Genomic DNA, 13,533 nt, shown 5'->3' with positions numbered 1-13,533 from the left:
GGCGCTCAATAAATATGACTGAATGAAATAGTGCTCAAATATAGGGCAAAGATTTCTTGGTTTTTAAAATGACATAATATGAGAGTAATTGTCTGGTTAATTTTTCTTTTTAAAATTGGGATAAAATAGCACATATTTTCCATTTCAAAATTTGGGAGTTTAACCAAACCTGTAGCTATCCCTATTAAATATGTAACTATCTGTTTATTCCACATACACATTTTTGGCTTAATAAGAATCATGATAATAAATGAGAATGATTTTGGCATTTGTTAAGCGCTTACTGTGTGTCAAGCGCTGTACAGAGAAGCAGTATGGTGAAATGGATAAAGCACCAGCCTGGGAGTCAGAAGGTCATGTTCCAATCTTGGCTCTGCTACTTGTCCGCTGTGTGACCTTGGGCAAGTCACTTAACTTTTCTGTGCCTCAGTTACTTCATCTGTAAAATGGGGATTGAAACCACAAGCCCCACGTGGGACTGGGATGTCCAACCCGATTTGCTTGAATCCACCCCAGAGTGTAGTACAGTGCCTGGCACATAGTAGTGCTTAACAAATATCAAGATTATTATTATTATTTTTACTTGGGCACATACAAAATAATCAGGTTGCATATGGGGTTCACAAACGAAGAGGGAGAACAGGTAATGAATCCCCATTTTGCAGATGAGGAAACTGAGGCAAAGAAAAACTAAATGACTGGGCCAATATCAAAGAGTGGGTGCATGGCACAGCCAGGATTAGAATTTAAAAGCCCATTCTCTTTCCACTAGGCCATGCTGCTTACTTTTGTTACTAGCATGTTTGTGTTCCCTTTTGATCTCATTCTAAGTGCGTACTATCTGTGTCTGTCTTCTTCCTTTAAATTGTGAACTCCACGATGACAGGGACTGGGTCTTCCCCTGTCATTTCATGCACTTTAATGCCCAGTACATGGTTCTACATACAGGAGATAATGAATATTAATTTGTTTTACGTTTAGCATATAATCATTAAATTTAAGAAGACAAATATTCATTTTAATCATATAATTCATGAAAAAACCATCGGAGGGTGTAATTTAGTTCCGTGATAAATCATCCAACTTCACTGAATAGTGAACTGGTAAGAACTGAGCAACGTTAGCACGAAATCATTTCCTTAGCCAGAAATGCCAATAGATGACAGTGTTAATAAATAATACCGTTTTTCTCTCAAATTCCTAAGATTCTAAACTCACAGTCTAAGGGGAAAGGAGAACAGGTATCAAATCCCCATCTTACAGTTGAGGAAACTGATGCACAGACAAGTGAAGTGGCTTGCCAAGATCATACAGCAGGCAAGTGGAGACTGTGTCTGACCTGATCAACTTAAAATAGTGTTTGACCATAGTAAGCACTTAACAAATGTCATAATCATTATCATTATATAATGATATAATTATTTAATAAATATGTGTACACTTATTTAATAATAATGCAATAATTACAATGATTATAATATGTAATTAGTATTAAAAGGAAGAGCCAGAATTAGAATGCAAGTCCCCTGGCTGCTGGGCCTTTCCACTTGGCCACGATGTGGGAATTCATTCATTCATTCAGTCAGTCAGTCAGTCATATTTATTGAGCGCTTACTGTATGCAGAGCACTGTACTAAGCGCTTGGGAAGTACAAGTTGGCAACGTATAGAGACGGTCCCTACCCAACAGTGGGCTCACAGTCTAGAAGGGGGAGACAGACAAGAAAACAAAACATGTGAAGGGGGAGACGGACAACAAAACATATGTCAAGTCATCAGAATAAACAGAAGTAAAGCTAGATGCACATCATTAACAGAGTAAGTGGAATAGTAAATAGAACAACCCCCCGCTCTTAGAACAGTGCTTGGCACATAGTAAGAACTTAACAGATGCCATAATTATTATTCATTAATTCAATCATATTTACTGAGTGCTTACTGTGTGCAGAGCACTGTACTAAGCACTTGGGAAGTACAAGTTGGCAACATAGAGACGGTCCCTACCTAACAGCGGGCTCACAGTCTAGAAGGGGGAGACAAGCAACAAAACATATTAGCAAAATAAAATAAATGGAATAAATATGTACAAGTAAAATAAATACATATAGAGAATTGGCCAAGGGTACACATTTAAGTGGGTAGATGGATTCCTTACTTAGAAATCCTCCTATCATCAACAATACATATACCAATCCATGGAAAAATGCCGTCTAACATGGGAGACGGTGGACACTAGCATGATAGATGTCTGGGCAGGATTATCCCCTATTTCAGTCCCTTTACCTATCTTCCCAAACAGGAATGTTAGAACAGGAAGGTCAAATAAGGGTTGGATTGTCCCTTATTGGAGAGACAGTCTCACCTCCCTAGAGGATCAGAGAATGAGTGAAATCGACCCAAGCTGAGGACTGGAAACACAAATTATTTGTGAAAACAACCCTGCCCAAAGTCCTCATAATTCCCAAATTGAAAACAAACCTTCTCTCAACACAAACAGCACCTTGAGAACCCAGAATACAAGGGACAAAGGCCAGAGTTGAATTGTTTATAACAAGAAATTAGGACTGTACCATGCACAAACTCTATCAAGTTCTCAGATGTCTATATATAAAAAGAACAAAAAAGATTAAAACAGACAGCAATGGAATTTGTGAAACAAGGAGACCAAAGAGTTGCCCAGTGAATCAAAATTTGTCATCAATCATAAGTGCAGGACAACTGGGGCAGAAACAGAGTGGTTGGTTTTATAGCAAAGATGGTAGATAGCTCTGACATCTTTTCTCAAAGATAAATGACACTTGTACTATTTTCTGTATGCTGGGATGTCTAATATATAGGCTATGGTGTAGCCCAAAGCAATAGGCAGGAAAAGGGGAAATGAAAAGATTCTTTGTGGAACTGACTGTTGCATCCAAAACAGAAGTGTCCTCATCTTTACATCCAAACCCTGGCCTCCCCTTGTCGTTCACTTCACAACCCCATTATTGTCCCCATCTCACAAGCCCTTAAACTTGGCATTGTCCTGAAGTCATCTCTCTCATTCAACCCACATATTCAATCTGTCATCACATCCCGTCAGTTCTACCTTCACAATATCGCAAAAATTCTCTTTACCCTCTCTATCCAAAATGCCAATCCAAGTACTTATTCTACCTTAACTATGGCATCAGCCTCTTCAGTCTCCTCCCTGCCTGCCTTACTCACTTTTCTACAAAATGTTCAGTCCATGTCTCCCCACTTCTCGAGAACCTCCATTGGTTGCTCAAACACTACCATGTCAAATAAACTCCATACCAGGACAGGGCATACCATTAGCCTTAAGGCACTTTGTCAGCTTGCCCCTTCATATGATGTGTTGCTGATTTTTCTACTACAACCCAGCCAGCCTTCTTTGCTCCTCTAATGCCTACCTACTCATTATACCTCAATCCCACCTATCTCACCACCAATCCCTTGCCCACATCTTCCCTCAGTCCTAGAACCACCTCCTATTCTCCCTACCCCCCCATATATGACAGACCACCACACTCCCCACCTTCACAGCCTTATGAAAATCACAACTCTGAGCATAGGCTTAGGAGTCAGAGGACATGGGTTTGAATCTCGGCTCTGCCACCTGTCTTCTGTGTGACCTTGGGCAAGCCACAACTTCTCTGTGTCTCAGTTACCTCTTCTGTAAAATGGGAATTAAGACTGTGAGCCCCATATGGGACAATCTTACAACCTTGTATCTACCCCAGCACTTAGAGCAGTGCTTGGTACCTAGTGAGCGCTTAACAAGTTCTGTAGTTATTGTAAGAGGCCATCCCTGATGAATTCCTCATTTCCTTACTTCTCCCTTCTGCACTGCCTATGCAACTGGATCTATACCCTTTAAGCACTTGATGTGAACCCTACCCTCAGCACTTATGCACTTATTTTAAAGTCTGTCTCCGTCTCTAGACTGTAAGCTCATTTTGAGCATGGAACGTGTCTATTAACTCTTTATCCGTCAGTCAGTCATATTTATTGAGCACTTACTCTGTGCAGAGAAGAGAACTAAGAGCTTGGGAGAGTACAATATAACAATAAACAGAAACATTCCCTGTCCACAATGAGCTTACAGTCAAGAGGGGTAGACAGACATTAAAATAAATAAATAAATTGCAGATATATGTATAAATACTGTGGGGCTGGGATGGGGGGACTGAATAAAGGGAGTAAGTTAGAAAAACAAATAAAGGAGTGAGTGAAAAGGGTGGCTTAGTCTGGAAAGGCCTCTTGGAGATGTGCCTTCAATAATGTTTTGAAGCTGGTGGAGAGTAATTATCTGTCAGATATGAGGAAGGAGGGCATTTCAGGACAGAAGGAGGATGTGTGAGAGAGGCTGGTAGTGAGATGAGATTGAGGTACAGTGAGAAGGTGAGCATTAGAAGAGTGAAGTGCGTGAGCTCGATTGTAGTAGGAGTGGCAAGGTGAAGTAGGAGTGGATAAGGTGGTTAAGTTCTTTAAAGCCAATGGTGATGAGTTTCTTTTTGATGCAGAGGTAGATGGGCAACCACTGGAGGTTCCTGAAGATTGGCAAAACAAGACCTGGACGTTTTTGTACATAATCAATCTGAGCAGCAGAGTGAAGTATAGACTAGAATGGAGAGAGACAGGGGGCTGGGAGTTCAGCAAGACGGCTGACAAAGTAATCAAGACATAATGATAATAATAATAATAATAATGGCATTTATTAAGCACTTACTATGTGCAAAGCACTGTTCTAAGTGCTGGGGAGGTTACAGGGCAATCAGGTTGTCCTGCGGGGTCATACAATCTTAATCCCCATTTTACAGATGAGGTAACAGGCACAGAGAAGTGACTTGCCCAAAACAAGACATGATAGGATAAGTGATCAGATTAACATGGTAGCAGTTTGGATGGAGAAGAAAGTGCAGATTTTAGCAGTGTTGTGAAGGCCAAACTAACAGGATGTAGTGATGGATTGAATATTGTATTGAATGAGTGAGAGGAGTCAAGGATGGCACCAAGGTTATGGCCTTGTGAGACAGGAAGGATGGTTGTGCCATCTACGTTGATAGGAAAGTCAGGGGAGGAGAACAGGTTTTGGGTGGGAAGATAAGAAGTTCTGTTTAGACATGTTAAGTTTGAGGTGACAAGAGGATATCCAAGTACAGATGTCTTGAAGGCAAGAGGAAATACAAGACTGCAGAGAGGGAGAGAGATTAGTGTTGGAAATGTATATTTGGGAATCGTCTGCACAGAGGTAGTAGTTGATGACATGAGCTTAGTATAATGATGTGCACGTAGTAAGTTCTCAATAAATATAACTGATTGAGGTTCACAAACACCTTGGGACCAGGGAACATTTTGCGGGTATAAAATAGTTACCAAGGATGTTTCAATGGCAATTTTAGAAACATATAGTAAAATGAATGAGGAGTCTGTTTGATTATATCTGCACAAATACAGTATCCTAAAAACAAGCATGTTAGTTGACTGGGGAAAAAAATCAACCCAAGTCATTTAGAATAAGATTATGAACTGACTGATGAAAAAAAGATCATCTCCATTCCCTTGCCAATCCACACTCAGATTGCCAGAAATGCCATGGTTAAAATCCATTTATTGCCCAAGAAGACCAAATTAAAAGGATTCAAAAGCCATGGAAGAATCCCAATTTAGTGGAGACATGTTTGAGGAAGAATTATGCACCTTATCTTCAAATATCATTCTGCTATAGGGAGAGAACATGGTTCCCATGTATTTCTTCCCCAAGTAATCTCACCACAACAGTAGACAATGAAAGGAAATGAAGTCAGAGGGAATGCTGAAATAGTGGGGAGTAGAGGATATATGAAGACTAAGAAGGGAAATGACAAGATGGGGGACTCTACACAAGAATCTGAGAAACAATTTAAAATCACTTCAAAAAGTTTAGAAAAAGTTGAGCCAAAGTAGTGAAAAAGATCTTAAAGAGATTTGAAAGTAATTGAAGACAAGCTGATTATTTCAGTACTCTGAAAGATAAAATTTGAGAGAGGACAACAGACACAATCAGGATAGATGAGATTTGTTCAATTCTACAGTGACCTCTTCCAAAGTCATAGTGAATTGTATTCAGCCAAGAGAAAATCTGGTACAGCCCTAAAAGGAATTTAGGGCTGTTTAAATCTTCCAAGTCTTTTGCACTGGAGAAGGGACAATGGCTGCAACCCAAAAAAGAAATGCTATGCAATCAATTGAATTTATTGAGTGCTTACTGTGTGCAGGGCACTGTGCTTAGATGAGTACAACATGATAGAGTTGGTAGAAATGATCCCTGCCCACAGCCTAGAGGGAGTAGGAGTCACTTTGAGACAGGACAACAGATAGAACACCAGGAATCTTCTGAGCAGTGACAAAACAACTCGGAAATCAATGCCAAATACTCGAGATAGAATAAAATGATGTAATGTTGACTTCCATTTATGGAGAAATGAATGAGGACAAGTCAGAAAAAAGGATACATAATGCTGATGACCATAAATTTTAGAGAAGGAGATTAGTTCTCACAACCTGTCTACTTTGGCAATATTAGAGTCATTTCTGGTGACAAATCTTCATCCTGCGTAACATTACTAGATATTAACAATGGCAAATAATGGGAGTGCTAAAGATGGTCAACTTGAAATCTGTAGTCTAAGTAATACTACTTTCTTCATTAGATATAGCAACTGAGGATTTATGCTTCTGCACCTATACATAGACATAGCAAATACAGAGGGTACAATTTCACCATAATGCGAGTGCAACCTTAGGTTAAGACCACTTTGAAACATAAAAGGCAGGTGGCAGGACTAAGTAATTCACCTCCTACCTCCCTTCTTTCCTTGTCCCTCCCAGCGTGTGCTCTCTGCTCCTCTGCTGCTAAGCTTCTCACTGTGTCTCATTCTTACCTGTCCCGCCGTCAACCCCCAGCCCACGTCCTTCCCCTGGCATGGAATGTCCTCCCTCCACACATCTGCCAAGCTAGCTCCCTTCCTCCCTTCAAAGCCCTACTGAGAGCTCACCTCCTCCAGGAGGCCTTCCCAGACTGAGCCCCCTTTTTCCTCTCCTCCTCCCCATCCCCTCCTCTGCCCTACCTCCTTCCCCTCCCCACAGCACTTGTGTATATATATATATTTGTACAGATTTATTACTCTATTTTACTTGTACATATTTACTATTCTATTTATTTTGTTAATGATGTGCGTATAGTTTTAATTCTATTTGTTCTGATGATTTTGACACCTGTCCACATGTTTTGTTTTGTTGTCTGTCTCCTCCTTCTAGACTGTGAGCCCATTGTTGGGTAGGGACCGTCTCTTTTTGTTGCCGACTTGTACTTCCCAAGCACTTAGTACAGTGTTCTGCACACAGTAAGCAATCAATAAATACGATTGAATAAATGAATCATGCAGGCATGATTCATTTGTTTGGGATAGAAATTCCAGCTCTTTCCTCACATGTTTCTTGCAAGAGCCACCCTTGCCTTACAACAGTTCAGATTCAGATGAGATTCCAACTAGAGGTGGTTTCTCTACTTTCGAGGTCACCTCAGAAATTTCAGCTGGGAATAAAGGATCTGGTAAATTGGTTAGAGAGACCAGAATCTTTTTGATCTCCACAAAATGTAATGACTTCCTGTTCCCTTTAGGCCGCAATTCTCCTCATCCATTATTCAGGATTTTCCATCAAAGTTAAAACTGGACAAGAATTTTAACTACTGTTGTGAAAATTGATAATCTTGTGCTATGGGCTGAGGATAAAGATTTCTGAGGATAGGATGAAGAAATCAGAAAGGGCCTGCAGAAAAGAAGGTTTGATAGATATTTTTGAGAAAACACGGTCATTTTATCGAGAATTTTGACTAGCCGTATATTTCTCTGGGGCTAGACAGAGGAAATGTTTGAATCAAACAGGATAGATATACATACATCTGAAATAGTGTATTACAGGTTCATAATATTTTCAGGTGGAAAAAGGATCACAAACTTGCAAAGCTTTTACTGTCCCAGCTTTGCTTTTTTGCTGTTGTTTTTTAGTATCTATACAGCACTTTCTATAATAATTATTATTATGGTATTTGTTAAGGGCTTACTATGTGCCAAGCACTGCTCTGGGGTAGATACAAGACAATCAGGTTTTTCCACGTGGGGCTCACAGTTTAAATCCCCATTTTACAGATGAGGCAGCTGGGTCACAGAGAAGTGAAGTGGCTTGTCCAAGGTCACACAGCAGAGATGTGGCAGAGGCAGGATTAGAACCCACATCCTGACTCCCAAGCTAATGCTTTTTCCATTAAGCCACACTGCTTCTCATAGTCTTGAGTGTGTGTGTTGTGGTGGGGTGGGGGGCGGGGAGAAGGTTTGGCACACAGGCAGGGCAGGAGGGGAGAAAGGAGGTTAAAAGCAACTATGTAATCCCATATATACTATAGTAATAATGGTGGAATTTGTTAAGGGCTTACTCTGTGCCAGATACTATACAAAGCAGTGGGATGGATACAGGCAAATCAGGTTGGACACAGTCCCTGTCCCCCTATGGGGCTCACAGTCTCAATCCCCATTTTGCAAATGAGGGAATTGAGGCCCAGAGAAGTGAAGTAACTTGTCTAGGCTCACAGAGGAGACCGATGGAGGAGCCAGAATTAATAATAATAATAATGGCATTTATTAAGTGCTTAGTATGTGCAAAGCACTGTTCTAAGCGCTGGGGAGGTTGCAAGGTGATCAGGTTGTCCCACGGGGGGCTCACAGTCTTAATCCCCATTTTACAGATGAGGGAACTGAGGCCCAGAGAAGTTAAGTGAGTTGCCCAAAGTCACACAGCTGACAAGTGGTGGAGCCGGGATTTGGACCCATGAACTCTGACTCCAAAGCCCATGCTCTTTCCACTGAACCACGCTGCTTCTTGTAATTAGAACCCGTGACCTTCCTACTCCCAACTGCTGTGACCTCAATCACTGTTTTTTTACTGAGTACTTTCCGTGGGCCTAGCTCTGGGAGTAGGGAATTGGGAAGAACAATCTGTCTTTAAGAGAAGCAGCGTGGCTAAGTGGAAAGAGCACGGGCTTTGGAGTCAGAGGTCATGGGTTCGAACCCCGGCTCCACCACATGTCTGCTGTGTGACCTTGGGCAAGTCACTTAACTTCTCGGAGCCTCAGTTACCTCATCTGTAAAATGGGGGTGATGACTGTGAGCCTCACGCGGGACAACCCGATCACCTTGTATCCCCCCAGTGCTTAGAACAGTGCTTTGCACATAGTAAGTGCTTAACAAATGCCATCATTATTATTATTATTATTATTATTTAAGGCACCCGATCAGCTCCTTCTCTTCTACCTAACCTGAATGATTCTAGCTCACACACTCTGTTCTTCTATCACCCACCTACTCTCTGTACCTAGATCTCATCTATCCTGCCACCAATCCCTTGCCCACATTCTACCTCAGACCTAGGACTTCTTCCCCTTCATATCTGAAAAGCCACCACTTGCTCCACCTTCAAAACCCTCCAAAAATCACATCTCCTTCAAGAGGCCTTCCCAGACCAAGCTTTTTATTTCCCCCATCTGTCTTCCCCTTTTTGTTAACTATGCACTTGGCTGCTTACCCCTTGAGCACTTAGTTACTCACCCCAGCCCCACCGTACTTTCGTAAATACCGTTATAGTATACCATGTCTCCTCTCAGTAATCCATTTTAATATTTGATTTCCCCTTTAGGCTATAAGCTCCATGTGGACAGAGATCACATAGACCAGTTCTGTTTTTACTGTGCTTTACAGTAATTGCTCAATTTGTACCGTTGAGTTGATTATATTGATAGACAGGTTCACTGCCCACAAGGAGCAAGAAGGCAGACTTTTCTCCTGAGGATTGGACAAGGAGAGGTAGGCTTACCTGGCCATTAGGTTCTCTTTGGAACATCAGACCTGGTTTTCACTAAAGCAATGCTCACCCAGTTCATCTACTACCTTTCCACTGCATCTTAATTTTGTTTGATGGCTCCTCTTCAGTTAATCAGTCAATGGTATTTGAAAGTTTATTGTATGGCTATCACTTAAGAAGGGCTTGAGAAAGTACAATACAGTGGAGTTCATAGCCACTACCCCTGCCCTCAGGGAGCTTACAATCTAGTGGAGGAGACCAATATTAAACAAATTACAGATATGGGAAGCCCCAGAGAATCAGGAATAAGGAGAATAAGGGCTTTGGGGGTGTGGTGAGTAACAGAGAGCTCAAGAGGTACAGACATAAATACATACATAGGTAACCCAGAAGAGAGGGAATATAGGTTGGGAAAATGAGTGGTTAGTCAGGGAAACTTCCTGGGGGAGATATTCATTCAATCATATTTACTGAGCACTTACTGTGTGCAGAGCACTATACTAAGCATTTGGGAGAATATAATACAACAATAAACAAAACTTCCTGCACACAATGAACCTACAATCTTGAGGGTGATTTTACTAGGGCTTTGAGAGGATGAGAGTAGTGGTCTTTCTTCCCTTGATCATCCCCTTACTTGTGGTTGTCTCACAAGATTCTTCTGGCCTCCTAAATTTCTCTTTACACTGACTCAGGGAGCTCATCTGATCTCATAACTTTAACTACCATCTCTTTACAGTTGTTTGCCAAATCTACCTACTCTTGGCCCAAACCCTCATCCTAATTCAGGGAGCTCATCTGATCTCATAACTTTAACTACCATCTCTTTACAGTTGTTTGCCAAATCTACCTGCTCTTGGCCCAAACCCTCATCCTCGTTCCCTCATGCCTCCAAGACAGAAAAACAGCATGGCTTAGTGGAAAGAGCCTGGGCTTGGGAGCCAGAGGCCATGGGTAGTAATCCCGGCTCTGCCACTTGTCAGCTGTGTGACTTTGGGCAAGTCACTTAACTTCTCTGGGCCTCATTTACCTCATCTGTAGAACGGGGATTAAGACTGTGAGCCCCACGTAAGACAACCTGATCACCTTGTATTCCCCCCTGGTGCTTACAACAATGCTTTGCACATAGTAAGCACTTAACAATGCCATTATTATTATCATTATTATTATTATTATGTCTAAGATATGTCATGTCAGAGTTAAATTCTGTCATGATTCTGTAACCTAGGTAGAACAATGCCTAATGTGTTCTTGTACATATTTACTATTTGATTTATTTTGTTAATGATGTGTGTCTAGCTTTATTTCTATTTATTCTGATGACTTGACACCTGTCCACATGTTTTGTTTTGTTGCCTGTCTCCCTCTTCTAGGCTGTGAGTCCGTTGTTGGGTAGGGACCGTCTCTATATGTTGCAAACTTGTACTTCCCAAGCGCTTATTACAGTGCTCTGCACACAGTAAGCGCTCAATAAATATGGTTGAATGAATGAATGAATAATGGGGCAAGGTTAGACAAAGAAGTAGAAAACCAAATCAAGGACAACCAAGTCAGCCAGCCAATCGTATTTACTGAGTGCTTACTGCGTGCAGAGCACCATACTAAGCTCTTGGGAGAGTACAATAACAATACACAGACACATTCCCCACCCACAACTAGTCTAGAGAAGGAGACAGACATAAACATAAATTGTTAGTATCAATTATTAAGCATTATTATGTATTAATAATTAAAAGAAATTACAAATATGTACATAAGGAGTTGTGGGGGGGACGAATAAAGGGAGCAAGTCAATCAGGGAGACACAGAAGGGTATGGGAGAAGAGGAAAGATGGGCTTAGTCAGGAAAGGCAACTTGGAGGAGATGAGCCTTCAATTATACTTTAAAGTCGGGGGCAGGGGGGGACCATAAGGGAGGAGCAGCCTTTTTGGGTGTCCAATTAGGCCAGCACTATAGTCCTGCATTGCATTTTCTTGTAACCACAGATAAATTTCACTGTTAGTGGTTTATATTTGATTACACAGGACAACCATATGTAGCCATATCTTTCCAGTATCATACAACCTACCTCCAAGTAAATCCCATTTGGGTACCAACTCTTATGAAGTCCATTTATTACCAAAAAAAAGTAAGACTAGACTTGGTGCTTTTATGATTTGGATATCAATAACACTCAGAATGTCTTACCAAACTCTTCTAAAACAGGAAAGGCATAATTCACTCAATCTAAGTGCCTAATTTTTACTTTGACCAAGAAAGATGTTTTGCATTAATGCTGTAAGCATTGTGTTGCATTAATGCAGTGGCAGGACTAGCTGACCTCTAATTTTAATTTTCCTTCCTAATTATTCTTCACTGCTTCAGGGAACAACACTGAAATCATTTCTATGACATAAGAAAATTGTGCAATGCAGAAATACAGAAGCATCCTAGCAGATGTCTAATGCACTTAAACTCACCCTTCCCTTTATCCTACATTATGACATTCAAGATCCGCTTAACAGCCCTCAAATTAGATCCTTGGGCTATTTGCCTAAGTTTGTTGATCTTCAGTACCCATTGCAAACTTCTGTTTATTATGTCCTGCCATTCTCTATTTGATGGGGAGTTTAAGCTGATACTTTCATCATAAGAGTTAAATTTGCCTTTGGTCTGAATGTCCTAGGAAAAGTGCGGCACTTTAAATAAATCAGTCCATGAATGTCATTTTGCCACCATCATTTTCAAAAAACCACAAGAATTCAATTTATTTAAAAATCCAAACAAAATTGGTTATCCCTTTGATGAATCTCTTCTATTGCTTTAAATCTTTCTCTTTGATCTTGTTGCACTTTGGTTTTCGCCCAAATTATTTGGGTAGTTTGCTTTTCATCAGAAAGTGTTTTGGCTTGGGTGTTTACAAACTTTATTATCAATCATAGGACTGTGGTTTTCATGGAAAAAAACAATCACTTAGCCTTGGGAAAGTCCCAGGATGAGGAGATTCAAGTCATCCACATGAAAAGTACAAACCGGAACATCTAAGACGGTGGTACGTGATTGTATTACAGACTTACATTGTGTTAAAGGAAGATTTTTCAATGGATCCCCTTTTGGAACTCACCTGTGTCCCAAGAATCTGCTCTGAGGACACTCCATCCAAACCATGACAGAACTACCTGAGGCTCAGGTACCCATACCCTTGCTGTCCTGAAAGGCTTGAAACGTCCCAGATTTCTTCATTGGTACTGAGATGCCAGAACAAACAGAGAAAGCATGTTGGCTCAACAATAGTGGTTCAGTAATATTACTGAGCTGGTCTTCTCAGCATGCATTCTTTATGCCTACTTGCACCTCAGCTGGGAAATCAAACAATCTTACTCCTTCCATTCAAGTGATGACAAATCATAATCATTACTTCATTAATCCCATCAAATTTCCTCAAGGCATCGTGCCCCATTTAGTCTCCATTCCCAAACTACCTTACCTTGACAATCAAATTGACACCTTAACCACTCTCTCTACTGAACTCAACTCACTCGCTCCCCTATTCATTCATTCATTCAATCGTATTTATTGAGCACTTACTGTGTGCCGAGCACTGTACTAAGTGCTTGGGAAGTACAAGTCGGCAACATATAGAGACGGTCCCTACAC

At 40.9% G+C, this 13,533-nt stretch overlaps 1 long non-coding RNA gene across 1 annotated transcript in view; it reads left to right on the top strand.

The window, feature by feature from the left end:
- The first annotated feature begins 12,848 nt into the window (after positions 1–12,848).
- LOC119928058 overlaps positions 12,849–13,533 on the top strand; it is a 158,376-nt gene continuing 157,691 nt past the window's right edge. Inside the window, exon 1 of the long non-coding RNA XR_005451067.1 lies at positions 12,849–12,928. This is a non-coding gene — a long non-coding RNA (uncharacterized LOC119928058). The remainder of the gene's footprint in view (positions 12,929–13,533) is intronic.

The sequence above is a fragment of the Tachyglossus aculeatus genome, chromosome 1, assembly GCF_015852505.1.
Source record: "Tachyglossus aculeatus isolate mTacAcu1 chromosome 1, mTacAcu1.pri, whole genome shotgun sequence".
NCBI classification, from domain to species: domain Eukaryota; kingdom Metazoa; phylum Chordata; class Mammalia; order Monotremata; family Tachyglossidae; genus Tachyglossus; species Tachyglossus aculeatus.
The sequence above is the reverse complement of the archived record's forward strand: the minus strand, read 5'-3'. Positions and strand labels throughout refer to the sequence as shown.